Raw genomic sequence first — 26,636 nt, forward strand, 5'->3', positions numbered from 1 at the left:
ATCGAAAATGTACGTACTCACCTATGATTGGTCACTGCAAAGAGCGGATTTTCAAAATTATCGATGCTCTCTTAGATGGAATCTGGAATCAAAATATATTATCAGTAGAATATCCTTGTAGTAAATGTGTACAAAATAAAAAACAAAGATGGAAACATTACTACTTCTTCTCTTCTTCTTGATGTGCCTATCCGTTACGAATGTTGGCGATCATCATGGCAATCTTTATCTTATCTACAGCAGCGCGAAAAAGCTGCATAGATGTTGTAACCAGATTTTGCGGTTCTTTAACCAAGATGTTCTATTTCTTCGTGGACCTCGTTTTCCAAATATTTTTCTTTGCAGAATAGCTTGAAGGAGAGCGAGAGCATATCTGGATTCATTCCGCATATGTCCGAAGAATTGTAACTTTTGAGATTTGATGGTGGTCAGTACCTCTCGGTTCTTATTCATTCTTCTGAGGACCTCCTCATTTGTGACTCGGTCAGTCCACGGGATCTTAAGTATTCTCCAATATAGCCACATCTCAAATGCTTCCAGTTTTCTGCACATATCTTCCTTTTATGGCGAAATGTATGCGAGCACCGACGAAAGGCAAGATCAGCCCCTGCCCAAAATCACAAACCAGGGATCAGAATTAATGCCAGAAATAACTCCATACGAAATCAAAACGGCACTTTTGAAAATGAAAAATAACAAATCTCCTGGCGATGACGGAGTAGTGATGGAAGCGATCAAACTAGGTGGAAATAAAATTATCCAGGCTTTGGCCAAGCTTTTCACCGAATTCATCTAAGAAGGAAAAACTCCTCGATAGAACAATGCAGTCATTATTTTATTACACAAGCAAGGAGACATAACAGATCTAAAAAACTACGGTTCTATCAGTTTGTTTTCACACATAAAACAAGACTGGACGCTAAATTAGACTTCTATCAGCCTAGAGAACAAGCTGGATTTAGATCGGGATAAGCACTAACGTTCACTTACTAGTAATAAAGAACCTGATAGAGAAATCTGCAGAATACCATTGGCACCGATATTTGTCGACCACGAGAAAGCATTCAATCGATCAGAAAATGTTAAAAGCCTTGACAGAATGCCGAATAGACCATCGCTACACTAACATAATTAAATATATCTATCAAAATACCACAGCTAGCGTAAGGCTATCTGAACAAGAAACAAATAAATTCTGTATACAGCGAGGAGTGCGGCAAGGAGGCAACGTCTCTCCAAAGCTATTCACGGCGCTTTTAGAACATACTTGCAAGAAGGCACATCTGAACGAGCATGGTATCAACATAAATGGAGAGAAGCTCAGTCATTTGATATTTGCAGATGACATCGTCCTTATAGCCGATCGTATGGATGATGCAATAATAATGTTTGGATGAATAATAAGATTAATATGAATAAGACGCAAATAATGACTAATCTGGTGCTAAATCGAAATATTGATGTTGATGGAAGGGATACTGTACAGACTATATCGTATAAGTACTTAGGACATGAAATTCGGTTGGACAGATAACCAGACATGTGAGCTCCCACGTCACATAGGATTAGCTTTCGCAGCATTTGGTAAATAAAACTATGTATTTAAATCGGATCTACCCATATGCCTCAAAAGGAAAATCTTTAACCAATGTGTGTTACCTGTACTCACTTATGGAGAGGAAACATTAACATCTCAGAGGGCTACGGAGCGCCAGATGTTGGTTGTATCTCTAAGGGACGGAATCCCAAACGAAGAAATACGTAGTAGAACAAAAACAACAGCCGCCATCGAAAAAATTGCGTAGCTATAATGAAATTGGGCAGGACACGTCGCCAGATTATCAGACAACCGATAGACAAAACGTATTGCCTAGTGGAGGCCAAGACAAGAACCAATACGGAGCAGAAGACGTCCACCAACTAAATGGACTGACGACCTGAAGCGTCTTAGCTAACTGAACTAAATTTATATCTACTTTTTATAAACTTACGTTAAGGCGGTGGTTCCCAAACTGCGAATCTGGGGGTTGCGTTAACGAGCTGAGTGGTCGCAAAATTATTTCCAACACAAAAAGAAACTTTTTTTACACGGATGTTTATTTCAAAGCTTAATTATTTAATATTCTTGGTATATTAATTGGTGTACTTGCCAAAAACACGAGTAGTAGGAGTCCAGCAAGTTCTAGAACTTTAGTTTTCAATTTTTTGGATAGGATGATTTAGCATAAATCATTTCGACAGTTAAACACTTTTGCATGTTCGTAAAAAATCCGGACATCCCTTATAGAAGTAAAAAACAAATAATAAAGTTGACATTTATAAAGGTATCCTTGCCTTTCAGGGACCGTAATGGGAACATGAAATATTAATAACTCATATCCAGAACCCATTTAATACCCTCATAAATTAACTGAATTATGAGTTTGCTAATGTCACTTTTACCTTTTGCTTTTATTTTTAAATAAAAAATCGTTTAATTTAATTAAGGTAATGGCGACGCGACGGTCTGTCCTTGAGCTTTGCCCATTATCGAATTATCTTGGAAAATTCAAAGTGCAATAAGCCTTCAGGAATGGGTTAATTTCAGTTGTTTAAGAAATTGGCTCGGAAGTCAGCCAATAAAGCGACAAATGGTATTATGTAGTTCCGGGAGCATTTTACAACACTCAGAAATCGATTAGCGTTCACTTCCTTTTAATTAGGAAAAACTTAACAAAGGTTGCAAATAAGTATTGTGGAAAGAGGAACAAAGTGGTGTATAAAAACAGAATGTCTGGCGTTTAAAGCTGTTGCTTCAACAAAGACGTTGATTTCTTGTTGATTTTAAGTGAACATCCGGGAAAATATTTGATTGGGGTTAGAAAAATAAAAATAAGGAAATGAATTGCAAATTTCCAAAAAAAAGTATTGAAATAGATTGGATTTACGTTCTAAAAACTAAACTTTAGCTTCATATATTTTCTCATTTGTTTGTTTAGTAGACATGTATATTTTTAATTACATCCTATCCAAATGTGACCTGCCCGTAGGATGATCTCAAGGCTCTGACGTCCGAGTGATTGCCGGTACAAGCAATGTTCGCCTACTGACCAACAGTGGAAGAGTGCAGGTAGGGCAGCTACTTTGTCCTAAAAATGGAAAATCATTTCTAAAGGCGGACGAAGATGTTGTTTTCTCTAGATATGTTGTTGGATTATTAGCTGGAGTATAAATGAGATTTGAGAGTTTATTATTGTAAGAAAAAGTGTTTAGGATGACGGTGGAATTACCTTTATCGGTGGGAAGAAGGACTAGATTTGGATTTGACTTAAGTTCTTTAAGGGCCGCAAGGACGCAAGAAACACGAAAACTGAAATCGATAATAGACTACATAATAATCAAACAAGATAGCACAATAAAGATCAAAGATGTGCGAGTCAGAAGAGGAGCAAAATGTGGAACGGACCATAAACTACTGACAGCAAAAATGGGCATTAATTGGAAACATAACAAGACCCCCTTTACAGAAGAACCGTTAAACACTATAAGCGAAAAACAATACAATATAGAACTACTCCAAGAACAATCAATAAGAGAACTATACCAACAACGTCTAGACCAAAAATTATTAGAATTTAGATAAGGCAACATCCAAAAAATATACGAGCATATAAAGGCTATAGAATAGGCATAGAATAAAACAAGCAGCATTCGAAGTCTTAGGAGAAAAAGAACATATAACAAATAAACAGCACTATTATGAAATAAATGAACCAACAAAAAGAATAATTGAAGAAAAAAAGCAACTATACAGAAAATAGCTGACTACAAACAACGATGAAGTTTATAAAGAATATAGAGAAAAAGATAGAGAAGTGAAAAAACAAATAACACAACAAAAGAATGAAGAATGGGAAAGAACCTGTTTAAATATTGAAACATACATAGGAGTAACAAGAACTTCGGAGTCATGGAAAGTACTGAGTAGATTGAAACAAAACTCAAAAGAAAAAATTAAATTGGGAAATATACAGGACAAAGAATGAAAGGACCATTACAAGGAACTGTTAACAGAACAAAGACCACAATTCATTGGAAAAGAAAACAGGCGAAGACGAAGCAGATCCCCACAACAAGAAATAACGGATAGGGAAATGAGAACGGCCATAAAAGCAATCAAAAATAAGAAAGCACCGGGACTTGGAGGCATCTCACCTGAGCTTATAAAATAAGGATCAAAAAAATTACACCGGATGATACAATGGATATTTCAAAAAGCCATAAATGGAGAACAGCTTCCAAAGGAATGGACGGAGACACATGACATCTATATTTAAGAAAATAGATAGAAAACGATGCGAAAATTACAAAGGAATAAGCGTAATATCATCAATAGGAATATTATATGGGAAGATACTGCGAGAAAAGATAGAGCAAGCAATAAAAGGCAAAATCGAGGAGGATCATGTATAGACCACATATACACACTGGAACAACTGTTGGAAAAGAAAAAGCAAAAAATAGAGATATCCATTTGGCATTTTTGGACCTGAGAAAGGCGTATAACGCCTTTCGCTAACCACCACGCCCACACTACGTCACCATCGACGGTATAAATGAACCGCCCGTTAATATTTTTAGTGGCAATCTTAATTTCTGTATAATTCTGCAGTAATAAGTGTTTTTTATTTACATTAGTTTTATCTAAATGTAAACTGTCATTTTTAGATTGTCTTGGTAAAGGAAATAAAATTTTCGAAAGCTTGACTAAGCTCAAAGAGTTTTACTTTTAGCCAAAAATAAATTCACTGCATCCCCCAGTTTATATAATTAAACAGTCGCTGTTTAATTCATAATCATCATCATTATCATCATCATTCTCAGCATATTCTACCGATTATGGTGTAGCCTCCCTTACATATTCATTTTTCATATCTGCCCACGATTGTCAAAAATTCGCTTTTCTGTGCCATGTTGTACCGGCTTGTTTCCTTATGTCATAGTCCCATCTTAAATTTGGACGTCTTCTTGGTCTCCTGACGCCTTTTGGATACCACAGTGTAATTCTAGTGGACCACCTATTGTCAGTTCTTCTTCCTAAATGTCCCGCCCACTGCCATTTTAAAGATTTAATTCTATGGATTACATCAATAACCTTGGTTTTCTGTCTGATCCATTCTATTCTTTTTCGATCTCTCTTTGTTATACCTAGCATGCATCGCTCCATTGAGCTTTGAGTGACTTTGAGTTTCGATATTATCTCTTTCTTTAGCGTCCAAGTTTCGCAGCCGTATGTCATGATTGGTAGTATACACTGATCGAATGCTTTTTTCTTCAGGTGGATTGGCATCTTCAATTTGAATATAACTGCATTTCCACCAAAAGATGTCCAAGCTAGTTTCATTTTTCTGCTGATTTCTGGAAGTAAGGAGCCAGATTTATGTATTAATTGTCCAAAGTATACATATTCGTCTACTGTCTCAAGTGCAGTGGTGTTTATTATTACATCTTGGACATCCACTAGCTCGTTGTACATGGTTTTTGTTTTTGTCAAGTTCATTTTTAGTCAACTTCATTGCTAGCTGCATTTAGGTCGCTTAAATATATATATATATATATATATATATATATATATATATATATATAATAATAATATCAAGTTGACTTCCATATATTACTTAATGTAGCGGTTTACCAGTTAACACAAAGATTATTTTCAACTTAAAGTATTTCCTCTGTAAAAGAAGGGCTTTTCAATTTTGTACACACGTTCTTATATTAATTTTTTATTCAGGTCATCCTTAAATTATATCAAGGGGTACACTGTCTAAGTGTAATAACCTGCATACAACGGATATGGTAAATTTAAGATAGTTCAGTGAATGTAATTGCTTAAAAGAATAGCAACGATTGGATAATTATAGCACTAAGTGATTCCAGGGTGTCGAAAGCTTTAAAAAAGTCTAAAAATAAACAGTACTTCATTTTTCTACCTTAATATTACCTTTGTGTCTACACGAATACCATTACCACGTAGTTTTATCTAGCTTCGGTATTTTTTTTTTAATATTTAACATATTTCACTAACTTTCATCGATATGGTACAAGTATTTGACCCAATATATTTAAAAATATTAGAGAGCTACTCCCACCAACTTAATTCCTTACACGATGATCCTTATATCGAGGCAAGACAACTATGAACTAGTATACAGAGTGTCCAGAAACTCTCCCGACAAACGAAGAACGAAGATTCCTCAGATAATTTTAGGACAATTTACGCCTATGACCGCTACTAGAAATTTGCAGTTGATGGAATCGATTCATCTCTGGAGGATAAATAATTGTACCAGTTTTCGTTTTTATAAATAGGAGAGTTCTGGAGCTAGCCAATAAATTAAGACTACAAACTAACCATCTCCTGTTTTATAAATATATCCCTGGTATGTATTTAAATTATATAAATATACATGGGCATCAAAACATCAAATACATGTGCATCAACAGACAAAAGGGACGAAATAGAATAGGGCAAAATGTTACAATAGGCCTATATAACTTTGAAAGAGTGGAGAGTTTTAAATATCTCGGAGCAACAATCACTGCAGATAACGATATCGCGGAAGAGATTAAAGGAAGAATTCTGGCAGCAAACAGATGTATGTACAGCCTCCACAATACTATTAAATCTAAAAGCCTAACACGAACATCAAAGATTAGAATATATAAAACGGTGATTAGACTGGTGCTCATGTATGGGTGTGAGACGTGGACCCTGACCAAAGAAACTGAAAGAAAACTTAGATGTTTTGAGAGAAAAATCCTCAGAAGAATCTTTGGGCCTTATCACGACATTAATAGCAACCAATACCGAATGAGAACAAATGCTGAGGTTAAGTAGAGCGAGTGATATAGTCCAAGAGATTAAATCCCAACGTCTAAGATGGGCCGGCCATATCCATAGACTCCCTAATAACCGCCTTGCCAAGTTAATATGGGAGGAACCCTCCACAGGAAGAAGTCCCTTAGGATGTCCACGAATACGATGGAGAGACAATATATGGTCAGATCTAAGAACAATGGGGCTGCCCACTGACCTAACTATTATGGACGACCGTTCAAGATGGAAGCAAGTTGTGCAGTCAGCCAAAACACACCCTGGGTTGTAGTGCTACGAGAAGAAGAACATGGGCACCGCCAAGATTATTTCCAGGGGAGTGCATCTGGAAATAGAATATCTGGAGATAGAACTATGTATGTAGAGCTTTGTACTTTCTCTTCAGACAGGGGACCATATTCTTTTTCGAATAATAAGTGGAACATTTTGCAGTAGTAATGACAAATGATTGTGTAGAAAATCCAGATAAATAGTACAATTTACATGGCCATCAAAAAAATGTGAGGCATTCACATAGTTCCCAACAATACCACCCCCAACAATTATAGACCACCTAGTTTGACTATTGTTAATAAATTAGGAATTACTTGATGTATATTAATGAAAATTAAGCCGATTTCCTGCTGCATTTCTCATCTTCAGAAAGCCCATAATCGAAAAAAAAATCGGTGGTTATGCTCTTGCTGCTGAGACCATTAACAAAAGACTAACCTGCGATTATAATCATCGACTGTCAATTCTTGATATACTTGTATGCAGTAGGGATGTATTTTATGCTTACGGAGGATTTTTGCGGCAGAAAATTTGGCTAATGTAATAGCTAACAGTACAGCATATTCCTGTATTTCACTTATAACAGTTTTAGTTCTCTAATTTTTTTCATATGCAACTGACCCAGTGCTAACAAAACGATTTATTAATTTTTCAAATTCTGTTACGTTTGGCAACCGTCATCCAGAATATCGCTGATATATTCTGAATGCAAGTAGACAATTTATCGAACTTTCTGACTATATCTCTAAAGCATTCTACAGAAAAATTCATTTTTAAACTTTATATAAACCACACAGACCGATTACGAGCAAAGCAATAATAGGAAAACTGTCATTTTTTCAAAGCCTACTGTTTTACCGTTGTTAACTGATACAAGTGACCTTTTACTTTAAATATATTTGTAATGTTTTTGATTTAAGAAAAACAATTGTAAAAATAATAAGCATAATTCTAGAGAAATTAACAGGTACAGATTTATTAACAAAAAATTTTTTTCATAGCCTTTTCTACTAATAATAATAAGAAACAAGTAAAACATTTTTACGACAAATATTTATTTTAAATTATTTAAACAAGTTACTCGGATAAATAAACAATTCATAAATTAACTGATTCCATTTTTGTAATCTATGCAATGAGATATTCCAAATTTTAGAAAAACATCAATTTTCTTTGATTAGAACCGGTGATATTGCGACTTTTATAAATTTGAAGTTCTGAATTCAGTTTTTGAAATAGTAAAATCGTGCTTACTCTTTTAAACCGATCATCTTTGGTGCATCATGGACTGCACATTTTTAAAGAAATCGTTTTGAATTTTTTATTGTCAAAACTTGAACTTTTAATCTTTTAAATGGCGTTTTTTAAATTACTCAATGCTTATAATAAAATCTCGGCAAATTTTTGAAAATCTCGGGTTTTAATGGTAGTAGAACATTGAATTTTTTTTAAATTCGTGTAAAAATGCCAAAATTTCAAATAAAAAATTTAATGCGTCTAATTTATGTTAAATGTTTTTAAACTTAAAATCACAATACTTTTGTAAACCTATTTTACCTGTTTACGATTTTATTTGATATAATTTATAAATATAATATAAAACTTTTTCTATGTCTGTAAAGTTAGCATATCAATTTTATAAGGCCGAATTCAGACCAACACTATAATTTATTACTAATTTATTATGAAAAGAAAAAATTATTGCTGTAGCCGTTTCCGAGAAACAGCGTATGCTAAATTTACGGTAAAGCTAGCCTAGCCATAGCTATATCTCGACAAGGAAAAGGACTACAGGGCCCATCTTGGAGGCATATTTTATTGCTGTTGATTGGTATATTAGATAATCCAAAAAAGCTGCCCCATCATCCCCTAGCCCGAAACACACCCCGGAAAAACCGAGATATCGGCCAAAAAGCGAACCGCAAGTAATTGATTGCTGAAGTTTTACGTCAAGAAACAACTTATTGCTGCAACCGTTTCAAGAAACAATGGATTGGTTATGCTAACTTTACGGTAGAGCTAGCATAACCATAGTTATATCTCGGTAATGAAAAAGGCTACAGAGCCCATCTTGGCGGCATAGTTTATTTTATTTTACTGAGGAAATGCTACAGATTGGCCAGGTACCGCGTAAACAAGCTGTGCGGTAGCATACCATCATAACATGGATATTTCAGTATGTTAGTACGTGAGAGTGCCGAACTATACAAAAGGCCAGTGTTGCCAGACCAAAAAACTAAAAATTACCAGACACTTGCTTCAAAAGTTGCCAGATTTTGCAAAAAATCACCAGATAATACAACAATTATAATAAAACTTCATACAATGTTTTAATTATGCAAAATACAAAAATTAGAATAAAGCCTAATACAATGTTTTAATTATACAAACTAAAAAAATAGTAAACAATAAGTTGATTACATAAGAAAAATTAAGAAGTTCTTGAATCGGAAAAATATATACATATTATTATTATGCTTGTTATACATATTATTATTATAACAGTTGTTATCATTTAGGGAAATTAGTCTTTTGGTATGCAAAATTCCACTTATTGTGTTTGAGCCTAATTTATTTCGCTGTTTTGTTTTGTTCAAGTTAATTTCATAAAATAATCTTTCCACACATCTTACTGTTCAAGAATTCTAGAAACAGCAGCAAACGACGACAACCGTCTAGTCTGTGCAGCTTGCAACAGCTTATGGGCTTTAATATTAAGAAAAGATTGAAATTTTTTTAATTCTGATTGGCTCTTAAAACTATGATGCATATATGAATAAATACTTCTAACTAGCTTCTCTATTCGGTAGTTTTTCACACGCATAAGAAGCACACAGCGCTAAAGAGTGGCAAATGCATTTCATGACGTATAGATCAGGGACGTCAATAACTAAAAGAGTTTTCAGCGAATTATGCGCCCCCATCATCGCATTTGCTCCATCGGTAGCAAATACTACCAAAGAATTTTTATAGAGAATATTATTTTCTTTAAAAAAGGCTATTATATTATACAAATTTTGCGCAGTGGCTGTCTCAACTAACATGAGCCCTAAAAATTCATCTTTTATCTTGAAATTGTTATTGTATCGAACTACTAAGGCTAAATGTTTATCTGAAGAAATATCAGTGGATTCATCAACCATCAATGAAAATTTGGAAAAAGAGGAAATGTATAGTATAGGAAATAGTATACCATCGTAACATGGATATTTCAGTATGCTAGTACGTGAGAGTGCTGAACTATACAAAAAGCTGAGTTTCGAGCTACTGTGACTGTAGCCGATTAAAAGTTAAAAAAATTATTCGGCTCGGTTTATTTGCACAAACTTATGTTTAAACACAACAAATGTGTATTAAACAAAAATTTGTCGCTAATATTAAATCCGTAAGAAACCACGGGCCACCTTGATCGATTTTGTTAAACAATGTTTTCATACAAATTTCAAAAATTAACTTTTCCGCCCGGGACAAAGGTTTTTGGGTGATTCTGAACAAAAAAGGTCAGTAGTAACTGTTCTCAAAGTTGATCGTTATCGAGTTATAATAAGCGCTCGAAATTTTGAAAAACGCGAAATCGGCCATTTTCAAAGGTTTGAAAGGTCATTTATAAAGTTAGAAAGTACTTAATCATCATCATATAACGGGGGTCCTACGGCGATTGCCGCTTCCCGCATTTCAGCCTCCATCTTTTCCTATCTCTCCAATCTCCCTCTTCTAAGCCTCTAGATTGCATTGTTTTTGTAATTTCTCTTCTCCAGGAATTTGGTGGTCTTCCCCTTTTCCTTCTTTCTGGCGGAACATACATTAAGGCTTTCTTTGGCCACCGCTCCTCCTCCATTCTCATCACGTGACCATACCATTGTAATTGCCTTCCTTGTATTCTATCTGAAAGAGTATCTCTAATTCCTGTACGGTTTCGTATTTCCTCATTCCTGATTCTTTCCATTCTCGATACTCGACATGACCTTCTAAGATAATCCATTTCCACAACGTCTACTTTATCTCGTTCATTCTTTGTCATCGTCCAACATTCGGCACCATATGTGGTAATTGGTTCTACAATTGCTCTGTATACGCAAAGTTTGGTATGCATCTTTATTTTATTAGACCACAGTAATGAATTCAGTATTCGGATGCATTTTTTCCCTTGGGTTATTCGGTTTTGTACATCTATCTTAACTCTGCCATCTGCTGATATGATGCTTCCTAGATATTTATACTGGTTGCAGCCTTTTATGACTGCGTTTTCAAGCCTCAGATCTGTGGTATTTCCTCCAATTTTTAAATATTCTGTTTTGCTTATGTTTACAGTAAGCCCCCATTTGGCATATTCCTCAAATAATTTTCGATTCATATAATTTATATCTTCCTCATCGGTTGCAACCACCACCTGATCATCTGCAAACAACAATGTATACAGAGTTTCTTGTCCCACTTCGATGCCCATAAATCTACATTTATTTCTCCAATTCCTCAATGCTTCTTGGACGTATATTTTAAAGAGTGTCGGTGACAAACAGCATCCTTGCTTTAGGCCTTTAGTGACTTTAAATTCATTTGAGGTTCTGGTTCCAATTTTTACACAACTAACTGCATTTTCGTACAATTTATATATCGCTCGGATATACGTCGAATCCAATCCGGACCTTTTGAGGACCTCAAACATTTTCTTTAACGGGACACTATCATATGCTTTCTCAAGGTCTATAAATACCAAATGGGTCTCTCTACTTCTTTCGACACGCTTTTCAATTATTTGTCGTAGGATAAATATATTATCAAGGCAGGATCTCCCGGTACGAAAGCCGCTTTGTTCTTCAATATCTTGTATCTGTCTTTCAACCCTCTTCTTTAATATTCTGCCGTACAACCGGCCCACAGAGAAGAAAGTACTTAATGTAAATTATAAATATCCATATACAAGATTCTGATGTGTTTTCAAAATTATTTTATAGCAAAATCTTTGGGTATCAAAAGGTGTCTTTGGAAAAGCGTTACTTACCTGGTCTAGTTATGAACATAAGCAAATCCTGACAAATATGACATATTGATCATTAAAATAAGTAAAAAACAGTATTTCGAAGGAAATGGGAACACCTACAAACAACTCGATCTTTATCTTATTAAATATATAAAAAGTAGGTAAATATTATGTCAACAAACATCTAGGACAATAAACTACAGATATAAGTTTTATACAATAAACTACAAAACATTGCAATGTAAAGACACCATTTTTATCTAAAAATAAATAAAGGCTTCACAACTTTTTATCAACTTATTTACTTTTCTGCTTCTTATATAGATACTTTATTAGACGAAAAATCTCGTTTTCTGCAGGTAGATTTATTTCTTAATGTAAACAATATAGTACTTCTGGCTATAGATTATGGCTAATGAGGTCACACTTGAAATTGTACAGGTACAATATATTTCATCATTTTGCAACTGTTTTAGATCAAGCATGAATAAACCAGAGAAATTAGCAAAATAAAATCTTATTTCGTGACACTCTTTGATACAGGTATCTAACAATTACTGCTTTTGATAAATTTGGTGATAACAATATGTAAAAAAGAAAATATGCAAAAGATTAAACGTCATTTTTTACTTATAAACAATATATTGGAATATATTGGAACAAAATATTGGAATCTCTGTAATTGGCCCAATATTATTTCTTATTTACTTAAATGATATTGTCTCAATAAATTATGCTGTACAGTTTACACTTTATGCAGATGATACTTCAATACTTATATCAGATAAATCACATAATACACAAGACATAATAACACAAGAAAATAAATGTAACGAACTTTTGTGTGATCTTAGTTATTGGTTTTCCTCAAATTACTTACATCTTAATGCAGATAAAACGCATGCTATTTATTTCCACAATAGACAGAAACATCTGTTAGATATCGAACTATCAATATATTCTAAACAAATTTAAAAAGTTCAATGCCTAAAGTTTTTGGGTTTGTATGTTGATGAATGTCTCAATTGGAAAAGGCAATGTTATGATATTATTTCCAAAATAAACTCAGCATGCTACCTACTTCGAAACCTCAAAGATATACTAAGTGAAAAACAGCTAATTATACTGTATTATGCTCGGGTGGAGTCTCGTTTGCGGTATGGCATAATATTTTGGGGTACGTCTTGTAAATTCAGTGAAGTCTTTCTATCTCAAAAGAGAATAATCCGTTGTATTGCTGGTATTTCTCGAATAACTAGCTGTAAGAGTTATTTTACTAGATATAAATATATAAACTTTTAACTGTGTCGTGCTTATATATTTTTGAAGTTTGTGTGTTTATTCATTCAAATCTTGAGAAATTTAAAACTAATAGTCAAATTCACAATATAAATACAAGGCAGAATCAAAAATTACATGTGCCTTTTTCTAAAGGAAATATTCATTTTTACTCACCTGCAATAATAGGTCAAAGAATATATTATAATAAGTTACCCGAGCCAATAAAAAATGTAAGAATATGAAAATATTTAAATTAACTTTAAAAGATTTTTATTGCAGAATACGTTTTATTCTGTTGATGAATATTTTAGTAGTTGACATTATTTTAAGTATATGCTAGTAATTTTACATTTTCTATTTGTGTTTGTCTTGCAATCTAGGTTTAGCGTAATTTTAGATTTACATTTATATTTACTAATTTTTTTTCTAAACTGTGACTGATCCTATACAAATTGTATTTGTCAAAAAGGAAATAAAGTATTATTATATAAACAATGTAAGATCGCTATTTGATTTTAAATACCAAAAGTGAAGACCGGTAAATTATATGAAAAACTGATACAATTATTGTATTGAAAAAGCATAGAAAATTTGTAGCTAAAGTATTGGAAAAATAGCTGTAACAGTCGATTTTTTTAAAACTAGTAATAACTTTTAAGTACATATTTGGAATATGGAGAATATCACGTATATTCAGCTACAAAAATTTCAAAAAGTTTGACTTGGCAGTAATAGGCAGTTATAGGCCAGGAAATGAAACTGAAAAAATGGCAAAACCTCGCAATTCTTTCGTCCAGTATCGATTTGTACAAAAATTTGGGATTAGGCTCATTTCACCCCCTAGTTCATTTTCTATACCGAGCAGTTGTACGCTTTTGGTTTTTTAAGGATGAAAACTACCCCTAATTGTAAAAAATTATAAATTAGCATTTTAAACTTTAATATGGTCAACATTTGGGTTTTATTAGTTAAATAATGATTGTTTTATGCTTTAGGATATAATATCATAATATTTCAACCCTTAAAACCACCCTTGTTGAAGCTATATATAAAAAATTTATTTAAAAAAATTTATTCTAAAAGAATGATTTCGGCTTGCATCGATTTGCATAAAAATTTGGGATTAGGATAATCTCACCCTGTACTTCATATTATACATCATGCTTAAGGGCGTTGATTATTTTTAGGGGTGGAAACTACCCCATATTGTCAAAATTTATATAAGTAAAACATTGTAAACCCTAATATGGGTAAAATTTGGTTTTGATTGGTTAAATAATGATTGTTTTATGCTTTAGAGTATAATATCATAATATTTCAACCCTTAAACACCACCCTTAATAACATTGCAATTTTTATAAGTAATTTAATATATCTATACAGAAAAAAAGTAGAAATTACGTACAAAAACATTTATTTACACAAAAATACGAAATTACAAACACAAATACAAATACAAACAATTTTTTTAGTCATCTTCATCGAGACCGATGTCATCTTCGTCTTATTCTATAAGTAGTGGACTATTGTTGCAATTTTCCCCCGAGCACTCAGAACAAGTGGTATTGCAGTTTTCTGCAATCCCACTTTCCAATGTAGCACAAACTCTAATTTTCTGATCCACATGAAACGCCGCACTCTTTTTTGCATTGGCAAAAAATTATTTTCAAAAGTTCATCGGGTGCAGGCGGCTTGTTCATGCGCACGGGATGTAAAGTCGTTCCAAGTCTCAAGTCTTTAAGACCACTCAAATGGCAAACAACTAAGACCTACCCACATAATCTGGAGGCAACAACATCCTATACAGAAGCAAGCAACCAGGGTTTGCTTGTGCAGGCAGGGTTTGCTTGTGCAAACTAAATATCATTATTTTGTTTTATGCTAAATAAATATAATTAGTCAATTCATTGATTTATTTGTAACCAACTGAATTTTCATTGTTTAATTCATAGTTTAAGACAAGACGGATTCACAATTCAGAGACTGGGCTAGGCGAAGCATAGACAATAAGCTCCCATAGGTGATTGAAGTATTATTTTATAATAGTATTTCAATTCTCATTGGTAGTCTTATCGTTACACATTGGCACCCAACGCCTGTTTACAGGTTGAAGGATGCCATATCGTTACAAATAACCTGTTATTTTTTTCGAACTGTAGAACACACTGACGAGGAATCAACGAAATATACACTCACACACGCAGACACATGAGCAGATGTTTCTTCCCTTCTGTCTTTCAATTTGAATGGAGAAAGCGGAACATATTATAACGTATTACTGCCGAAAAATCGGTTCTGTGGTATTATATACATTGAAAATGCTCTATTACTATTACGTTTTATAAACATAGCTCCTTAATTTTTGGTGATAAAAAGTTTTTTCAAAAATGATTTGAAGACAAAATTTTTTGAAGAGCTATAAGACTATGTAAATTAAATTCCGTAAGATCTCTTATTTTTTAAGTTGGGTGAGTTCAAAGGGCTCAATTAAAGGGGTGTTTGCTCGTAAATGGAGGTTTAAACAGCTATACCTCGCTAAATATTCACTGTAAAGAAAATCTATGCACAGGGAAATTTTAGTTATTAAAAAACTACAATTTAGTACTATATCATTTTTTCGTATCACCAATATTTTCGGAGATATTTTGAAGAAAAGGGTGAAAAATACGAACTTGCAAAAGATGAATTTCATATATTTTCGAATAAGTCGCTCAATTTTTATGCTAGAAACTTTTTTTTAAAGGTCCAATTGTATACTTGGAAAATATTGTGTAAGCTTTCCTCGGAAAGTGAAAATTTTTCTCGTTATTTGGCTTTGAATATTACAAATTATGTATTTGACGAAAAAAGCTAACCTTTAACATGCCGTATCTCTCTTTTTATTGGTCGTAGAAAATTTATAAAAAAAGGATTTTGTTTGTATTTCTAAAAGATACAATTTTGATATCTACAGTGTTTTTGATTAAATGCATATTTTTCGAGTTATTCTCAAAAATCCCTCTAAAAGACAATTTTTTCGTCGAAAAACTTTCAACCACGAATAACTCGAAAAATATTAGTTTTACGAAGAAAACGTAAAGAACATTTTCTTCTTATAATTACTTTTTCCATCGATTACCATGATTAAAATGTAATGAAAAATTCCCACTCCCAAGATGGGGTTGCAACCACCCCCAAGGTTTTAGCGTACAGCGGCATGATATATAAAATGATCCTTGGGCTATTCCCTACCTTCTGTGAAAATTTTAATTAAATCCATACTGCACGAAAACATTGAGAGCCAAAATGCTTCATATCCTGGCCTATTATTGCAAAATTGAAATTGTTTATCCCAGAAAGCTTTTATCTACAACGATATTGTGCGTAAATTATTAGGTCTAAATGAATTCTGAAAGCACAAAATTAAAGAAAAAGGCTTATTTTATAAAATTAAATCATTTACTTAACGATTAACAAGTTTATGTGAAATATTGTAAAACAGATTGGCAAAAGTACTGTGATTTTAAGCGAAAAAACAATAAAAATTACTCCGACGCAATAACATGTAAATTACTCTATAGTAAATGCTGAGGCAAGCGTCAGGAAACTTGCGCCACGAGAAGGCGTCACGGGTAGCGTCACGAAATAACGGTTCTTTACATCGATTCACCACTCTCGATTAATTCGTTTCTAGTTATCATAAATTTATTCTAAGCAATTAATAACAATATTGAATTATCTGTTTAAATTTTTATGACACTTCTCATTTTAAAATAATTTCATATAAATACAATTATATCATTTGATATAAATACAGATGCCAAGAAGCTCATAATTCAAAGGATTGTACGAAAGTTGAGTTTACACAAGTATGTTTCAGCTGTAAGGGGAATCACTTGACCACGAATTTAAGGAGGATAGCATGCCCAGAATTCACACGACAAAAGTTAATAAAAGAGACGATGGTTTAACAAACATTAATTTTTAATGTGCAACTAAAAGAGTACCCAAGAATTCATATTCTAGTATTCTTAGGACCAATGTAGCAAACAATGATAAAGATTTTTCACAAAATTCACAAAATTCTACTTCTACCCAGTAAAATAACTTTGTTAAATTTATATTTAATCCTCATACAAACACCAGTACACCGAATAAAAGGCAGAAATCAAATAGTCCAGACCAAACTGATATAGCTAGAAAAGGAATAATATCTTATAGTTTCCCCTCCAAAACATCCTAAGGGAATAGTTGAAAAATCAATTCTACCAAAAAAAAAACTTAAACATAAATGTCATTTTAGAATGGGTTCTTATAGTTGGTAATTCAATTAAACAAAATTCTTCAAAATTCTTTCCTCAAAATACGAATTTCTCAAAAGTATCGTCCTGGTGAGACTGAGTCAAAAACCTAAAGATCTACATTTCGGCGTTGTGGAAAGCGAGAAACCCGTTGGTGACGGAATTTTCATAGCAAAATGCCTCGAGATGATTCCAGTAAGGGTTATTAACTTGTCTATAAAGCCTTTTAAATTGAAGAAAGAACAACAAACAGCATTCTTTAGGCCAATAGAAAAAATAATTAAGTGCGAAAAATATTTAAAAAATACAGCTTCAAGTTACCAAGTTGACACTAGCCTCTTGAAACAACTAATCAAAAATGTTGATTACTTAAGAACTGAAGATTTAGACAATATTAATGAATTTGTTAATGAAAACTACGACATTTTTGAATCTAAGAAATCTACAGGACGTACTAGTTTAGTTCAACATAGAATTTATACTGGAGATGCAAGAGATTATCATTTGCTGAAGTTGAAAACATAATACAAGACATGACAAATGCCGATACCATCGAAGAAGCTTCAGACATGTAGCCTTAGTATCTAATAAAGACTGATCTGCTCGCTTTAGGTTACACAAAAAGACAGTTATCCATTGCCATGAATAGATGATACGCTAAACACTTTATGTGCAAAATGATTTTCGACACTAGATTTAAAAAAGCGGCTACTGGCAAGAAGAAGTACATCCTGATGATCGAGACAAAACAGCTTTTCCAACATGCTGTGGTGTCTGCAGGTTTCAGGTTCTACCATTTGGTCTTTGTAATGCCCCAGCTACGTTTGAACGTCTAATGAAGATGGTTTTAAGAGGACTTGCCAGGAAAACCTGCCTAGTATTTTGATGATATAATTGTTATGTCTAAAAACTTTGATAAGCACTTGAAAAACGTAAGTAAACGTAACGTAAGTAAACGTAAGTAAACGTAAACGTGTCAATTGAAAACTGGCCAGAGCTCGAGACAGATTTTAGTGGATGAATTGTCGCCAAGATGTAGAAGATTGGTGTAAGAAATGTAATTTACGTAATGGTAGAAAAGGACATAGAACAAGAAGTCGTGGTAAAATGACACAATATCTTTCCGGAGAACCTTTGGAACGACTTGCAGAGGATATTCTCGGTCCACTTCCGATGACAGGGAGAGGAAACAAGTACTTAATGGTCGCAATGGATTATTTTATAAAATGGCCTGAAATTGCTTCAGTTCCTAACCAAGAAGCGACTACAGTAGCAGAAGCATCCATAACAAACGTCGAATCAAGACATGGAGTTCCTTTAGAGTTAGATGCTGATCAAAGACGAAATTTTGAACTATGGCAAGAATTAATGAAAATCTTGGGTAAAACTCGCAGCCTCTCCATCCTCAATATATTGTAAACAAGTTGGTGTTGAATAAAGTTCAGAAGAAATACAGTGTCCTATATGAGTAATACAAAATTGAATCGTTGATTCTAAATCGTGATGTGACGACAAAACAGATCACCGTAAAATGGAGTGAGATTGATCTCCCGGGGTGACATTGATCATTTGTCGTTGTATCACATATATGTAGATACAACCGACAACAATGTAAAATTGTTTTCAGAGGTAAGTTCGCTATTTCTAGTATTATAAAATTATTTTGTATGGTTCTGTAATAATAATTTTAAGTATCTAGCATTTTAACTAACTCCAGCTGTTTTAAGATGGCGGATAATATTGAATGGGGTGACATTGATCAAGTGATCAATCTAACCCTATGTTACGTACGTTCCAGAAATTAATTTATAATTTTTGTTACAGATTTAAGAATATCAATCAAAATGGGAAGAACGTACAAAAGACAATTAGGCAGTAGAACGTATGGCAATTTTAATGAAGAACAGTTAATCAGACGTTGCACGATGCATTGGAAAATGGATTATCGCTAAGAAAAGCGGCAAAAAAATACAAATTGTTCTACGGAACTTTAAATAACATGTACCATGAAAGGAAGATTAAGAAAACAGGTAGACAATCTGTATTCACATATGAAGAAGAAGTAGCCATTATAAATAGCATTTTAACCTGTGCAGATGGGGGATATCCTCTAAGTGCAATGGATTTAAGAATGTTCGTCAAAAGTTTTTTGGACAAAACTGGTAGAAGTGTATCTATATTTAAGGAGAATATTCCTGGAATTTTCCTGGAAAAATATTTTTAATTACGACGAGTCCAACGTCTCAGATGATCCCGGAAAAAAATTGTGCATCTACCGAAGAGGTACTAAATATCCCGAAAAAGTAGGCAACCATTCAAAATCTGCTACATCGATAATGATTTGTGGATCCGCCTCAGGTATACTTTTGCCAACTTACGACATATACAAGGCGAAAAATTTATGGGATATTTGGACAGAAAATGGTCCCAAGGGCAGCCCATGCTGCGAACAGCCATGTTGCTCACTGGGGACACGATATAATCGAACCTCCCATGGTTGGATTGATATGTCAACATTCAATGATTGGTTTGTCACTTGCTTCTTACCACATGCTAGGCGACTCGATGGAAAAAGTTGTTAATAGAGGACAACCTAGCATCTCATTTTAATTCAGATGTTCTGACACAATGTGAAGAAAAGAATATAATATTTGCATGCTTACCAGCCAACTCTACTAATATTTGCCTGCCATTGGATGTCGCATTCTTCAGGCCCTTAAAAGAAAGCTGGAGGAAAACTTTAACATCATGGAAAATGCAAAATTCCAAAACCTCTGGCATTCCGAAAAATGAATTTGCTAAGCTGTTAAAGCAAACAGTTGAAATCAGGAATAAAGTACCACCTAAAAATACAGACGGAGAGAAAAGTGCTGTAAAAAGAAATTTACTTTCTGGTTTTGAAGCATGTGGCATTGTACCATTCAACTCCAATCCAGTTTTGGAAAAGCTACCACAAGACGCTATTGATCAAGCCGAGCTTAGATGCTCTCTTACTAACTTTTTGAAAGATTTGAGGTACAATTTCGGCTCTGAAAAACCTAGACGTAAAAGAAAACTGTTAGCAGCTGAACCTGGTCAAAGTGTTACAGCACCTAAACCATCATAGGAGTCCAGTGACGATGATTCAAATGAAAACCTGGAATTAGATGACAGCAACAGTGATGTTGATATTATCGGAAAAATACGGAATTTCGCTGTGTCTGTCAGGTAGAAGGAATTTTAGAAGGAGAAGAAATCGAGTTGAAGGCCTTAAATCAGCAGGATCGAGGAAGGTTTAAATATCGAGCAGTCACAAAAACGTTTAAAAGATAAATCAAATAAAGTTAAAATTGATCAATCTCACCCCATTTCACGGCACTTTGAGATTTGAACGTATGAAAGGATTCTAAAGATCACATGAGTAAAAAAAGCTGAAATATCAATATAAAAATGAAAACTGCAATCTACCAGACATATACAATCCATGGAGAAAAATACGGCATCTTGCGGCTCATATTAAAAGGCAGAAGGAGTGTGGGAAGAAGACGAACATCTTGGTAGAAAAACTTCAAAGACATGGCAGCTAAAAAAACTCTCTGTAACGGACATGACACTTAAGAGGAGAACGCCTAAGTAGTAAGAGGGGTCTTAATTATCATTATTTTAAGGACTTATCCTTTGTGGAATAATAATAGTTTTAAAGATGCTATATATTATAACTGTGGCACGTGGTGGATAAAAATAGATACCACATTTTTTATTGTACAATTGTTCTAATTGAAAACTGACCTATTTATTATTTTCTGCCATAAATGTCCGACAATAAATAACTAGGTATAAAAATACTCTTTCCGTTTTAATATATAGTTTATGACTTTATTAACTATTGTTTTATTTATAGATAGATAGTAAGGCTTGAGCAATGCTGCAATTAATTAAATGCTAGGTAAGAATTCAAACGCAAAATCTACATTAAGGCTATATCGAAGCCAATCATTATTAACGTTGCCGGCTGACTATGACTAGAGAAAGTAAATAGTTTATGTCAAGGGACACTGTGAATAAATACTTACATACTCACGTAGTCAATAAGTAGGTAGAAATTTTATTATTCCTTAAATAGCTCATACATGGTATATTATGGTATTTCAACAAGATGGAATTGCATAATTGGATTGTGTGTGGGCCTAAACAATAATTTAACAATCAAAATAATCGGCAAGCTCAATGTTAAAAGTCTGAGAATGTCGTAAAGATTTCCTCTTTATAATTCATAGTTATTTCTATTAAAAAACGTTATTTAATCTTACCAAGAAGTAATGTAGCGACAGAATATCAACTGGCTGACTGTCATTATTTAAAAACAAACCACTCACTGTTTAAAAACAATAACAAACTTCTTGAAAGTTCACTCAAACTGTGTCATAACATCACTAATGCACATTTATGTAATTGTGACTAATAAAAAGGTTTAGTTCTATTGATAAATAAGTAGTTTGGAACTTTTTAGGGGTTTTAAAATTGAGTTTATGGGCCAAAGCGTGTTTTTATACACGGTACACACGAACTCGATATATCAGTGAAGTTTACTACTGTTAGTTGGCCTTTCGTAAATCATTCGCCGTCGCTCGGCCACATACGGCACTTTCAAACAGCCACCTTTGTACAAGATTAGAGAATATTATAGGAACTGGATGTTAGTGCCCGTGATTTTAAAGGGAATTTTATATATGGTCGGGTTACAAGCAAAACGCGCCAAGTCAAAAAAGTAGCTTTTGAGTTATTGCAGTTTTAAATTTGACTCATCATCTTATTCATAATTTCAATATCCGCATAATATTTTTAATAAAATCACCGCTCTGTATATTATCACACAAGTTTTAAAAGCAATCTTTATTAAAAAAATATTAAATTTAATAAAGGAAGAACTATAATAAATAGTTTTTGTTAACCTCGCAAGTGTATTTTACCTGAAACTGAAAAGAAAAATTAATGTATTTTGCTTGTACTTTTATTATCGCATTGTAGACTTAATTGTACTTTAAATTTTGGTCTTATAGAAAGTACTTAAATAACCTCATAGAAAATTAGTGAAAAAAATTAACGAACGATTTTTTATTACCTAAGTAAAATATGACAGTATAAAAATTATTTAAAATGTTGATATTTTGATTTATGAATCTGAATCACTATAACTATAATCACTTATAACAGATGATGGTTCTGCTGCATTGTCCCATTAGTTATTGAACTTTTATTTTTTTATTGAAAAATTAGCATTGCAAAATAGTCCCACAAATTATTGAAGAGGGTGATTTATTGGTAAGAACTGATTTTAAAGCTGTTAACTGTTTGAAAACTCCTCAATTCCAACTATAGCTATAGCTATATGCTATATCACTATATAGCTCATATAGGTCAAAAGTAGTACCCTTAAAAAAATCTAAATATTCTAAAAGCAACAGAAATGGATTAATGGTAAAGCAAGCAAGTCAAGTATGGAAAGAATGACAAAGAATCAGTAAGTCTTCCCAAGACATACAAGAGACAAGGTACAATACTTTCCAAACAAATCATAGAATAGAAACCACGTGGAAGAAGAAAACGAGGAATACCTCAACGAAGTTAGATCGGAGATCAGAAGACATGCCACACGTTTTAAACCGATATTGATATACATATATATATATATATATATATATATATATATATATATATATATATATATATATATATATATATATGAAGGGTCAGGGCGAAAAACGATGAATGCCAATTTTTTGGTCATTTTGCGATTCTTTTGCGATCTGTTGGCTTAGAAAATGTACTATCAGCCTGTGAACAGCCAGGGGAAATAACGATGATAATCGCCTTAAAAACACGTCAGAAGATTCAAGGCAAGGAGGAAAAACGATGAAGATCGCGAGCGCAGGGGAAAGAATGATGAGAGATCCTTTTAAAAGTTCGTGATCCACACAAAACGCTCGTGCTTCATAGAATGTTTAGTTCATGGGAGCCATTATCATTCTGTTTGTTGTCATACTTTGTTCCTAAGCTTTTTTGTATGCCTCAGTGTTTTTTAGTTAGTATTTGTTTTATTAGAAGTATTGATTTTGATTTGGTGAAAGTAGTGATAAAGTGGGGAAGATATCAACAAAATCTACGAAAGAAAAAAAAAGGAAAACGACGGGGAGAATGAACGATGTCGTCAAGAAATTGAAACAGTCAACACACGAAACAGGTCAAGACTGTAAGTGTACTTGATTCAAATGTTTTAATAAAATTACAGAATTTATAAGAAAAATATTGATTTTCGATTTTAATAATCTAGGGACTTACGACGAACAAAATTCCTTTTTTTCAGGACTGATTGTTGTGATTCCCATGCAAAAGCGAAAAACGTGCTCGAACTCAGGTGTTTATAATCGCTAAAAAATGCATCGTATCGTTTTAGAGTTAGAGTAAAAGTTGATGAGACTATACAGGATGTGACTGCTTCAAGGCTTTCATTTCTCTATTTGGAATTACTCCTAAAAGGGTTTTAGACTATTCAGAAGTCGCTGCTCGCTTATGGTTTGTAGCCCAAAAAATGGGAGGGTAAAACATTCAAACCGACCACATAAACTTTCAGGAGAAAATCATAAATTGGTGACTGATCTTATAAAATATTACATAGGGCACAAATCACACTATTCCCTCAAAGACTCAGACTTTATTTATCTGAAGACCTTAATTTGTCAAAATTATGCAAGATATACAACGACTTCTACCCTGAAAACGCTGGGCACTACGACACATTTTGATTAATCTGTAACAATGAATTCAAATATCTTTTGGATTTCTTAGAAAACATACGTGTAGTACATGTGATACTTTGAAGTCTCAGAAAGCTGTGCTAGAAACAGGCAATAACGTTTTCATTGCTCCAGAAAAATTGATACGAGAAAAAGAACTCAAAAACCAGGAAACAGAATACAAACTTTACCTTGCAAAAGCTCAAAAATTTTATTCAGTTAAAAAGAAATACAAGAAGATTAGTAGAAAGAAAGACATTATAGCAACTATAACTATGGATTTCCAAAAAAACCTTCGGACTCCTAATCACTACCAATGATGTCTATTACAGAAGACAACTGAGTTTCTACAGCTTCAATACTCACATTCTATCCAGTGGAGATGCAGCGTTCTACATATACGATGAAAGTAGTTGTTCGTAAGGGATCGGATGATTTTTATGTTCAACAGTTTTCTGGAGAAATTTTTGCCTGACAAAATTCGTTAATAACAATTTTTTTGCGATTCTTGCGGAGGATAAAACAAATTTTTCCCTATTCGAGGGCACTTATATCTTGAGTGAGACAAAACATGAGCTACATAAACCAAAAGTCCTACGTTGAATTACCCAATAAATGGAGAGAGGTTATCACGCACGGCAGAAAAAAACCTTCACTATTCGCTGTGATTGACTGTAAAAAAGAGCTTTTTAGTGCCTGTACCAAGTACTTGGCTCCAATGTACAACCGAAATGCCTTTTCCCTAGCAGACCTACACGTTGTTTAAAAGTCGAAACGGCCCATCCCGCAAAAGTTTTTTTATCGAAACACATTCTGTGGTATATTATGTGGAAACCACCAAAAATAGGAAAAAAATAAAGGAAAACCTGGTCCATCAAGAGAAAATCTTAAAAAGCTGTACAAAGATCCAATCCTGATTTCTCAACCCAAGTTCAGTGACCCAAATTATTAAACTATTTTTGATCAACCCAGATGTCAGGACTTTCTATAATTACCTACATCTCAAGCCAATGATGAAAACAGTGAATACCTCTACCTAGATTACCTTCTAGATGAAGAAGATTGAACGGATATTTTTTGTTTGTAAAATGTTTTTTAAAATTGCATAAACATCATTTGACATGTCAAATAAACCGGTTTTTTACCCAAGATTGCTCATTTGGAATACCCCTACTCACCATAACACTCTACAAACATTATTGAAGCACATGTGTTATACCTTCTAGAGTACAGATATTATCAAACAATTAGTTTTTGAACTATAGTTAGGTAGTTATTGAATATGTAACTTTGTTTTTCATTTTACAGAAAAAGCTTCTGGATAGACATATCCACATATCCAGTTGATATCTTTAACGTTGAAGGGATGTTGGAATCTATACTTCTTCTACTTACTGCTAGGTCTAGCAATAGTCTAGATCGCTGTGAAGCAGAACTCATAGTTCCTGTAAAAAACAAAATACATATGAAATAAAATTCTTTATTGCCAAACACAGCAGTGATAAAAAGGTGTTATATAATATTCAGTAGATTCTTGGCTGTGGTGGGGTATTAATTTATCGTTGAAAGACTAGTAAATTCCGTACATACTTGAATGAATCAGGGAAGTGAAAGAAGAGTATATTAAAGTGTGTAAATATTTACACATTTTAATATACTGTTCTTTCACTTCCCTCATTAATTTATCGCTACTATCCGTTCTAGCAATCTTGCCCGAATCTAATAGATTACGACAAAAATGTTAATAGAAAGAATGAATTATATCAGCAGCTGTTAATGTTTAACAATGCACCGGTAACGCAAAAAAGTCTAATTGCAGTTTTATAGTACCTTACGTGAATCAGCAATATTTGGCGCATATTCTTCATCTTCCTCAGTTTTGTCTTTATAGGCTTCATACTGCTGTTCTTGTCCGATATTGTCAGTTTCACTGTGTAATGATAAGATCTTTAATAGATCTTGTACACCAAGGTTCAAAATGTGAACAAAGCACCGGATATATTGAATGTCTGAATCAAAGTATGGCAGCTGTTTGCTCAGTTCATACATACATTTAGTATTTACAGTTGCGTTGTCGACCGTGATACCCTGTATTTTATCAAGTTGCATTTTATAGAAGAAATATATTCCCCAGTATCGTTATTTCCATTCCAGCAATTGACGTCCCTTCC

General features: G+C 33.4%; 1 protein-coding gene across 1 annotated transcript in view; it reads right to left on the minus strand.

Moving 5' to 3' along the window:
* Positions 1-22,233, minus strand: part of LOC140452069 (semaphorin-1A-like) — a 559,254-nt gene extending 537,021 nt beyond the window's left edge. Inside the window, exons 1-2 of the mRNA XM_072546113.1 lie at positions 21,982-22,233; positions 22-82 (exon numbers count right to left, since the gene is read on the minus strand). The gene's annotated coding sequence lies outside the window, so the exon portion shown is untranslated. The remainder of the gene's footprint in view (positions 1-21; positions 83-21,981) is intronic.
* Between the last annotated feature and the right edge of the window lie 4,403 nt (positions 22,234-26,636).

This window comes from Diabrotica undecimpunctata, chromosome 10 (assembly GCF_040954645.1).
Source record: "Diabrotica undecimpunctata isolate CICGRU chromosome 10, icDiaUnde3, whole genome shotgun sequence".
Classification (NCBI taxonomy): Eukaryota; Metazoa; Arthropoda; class Insecta; order Coleoptera; family Chrysomelidae; genus Diabrotica; species Diabrotica undecimpunctata.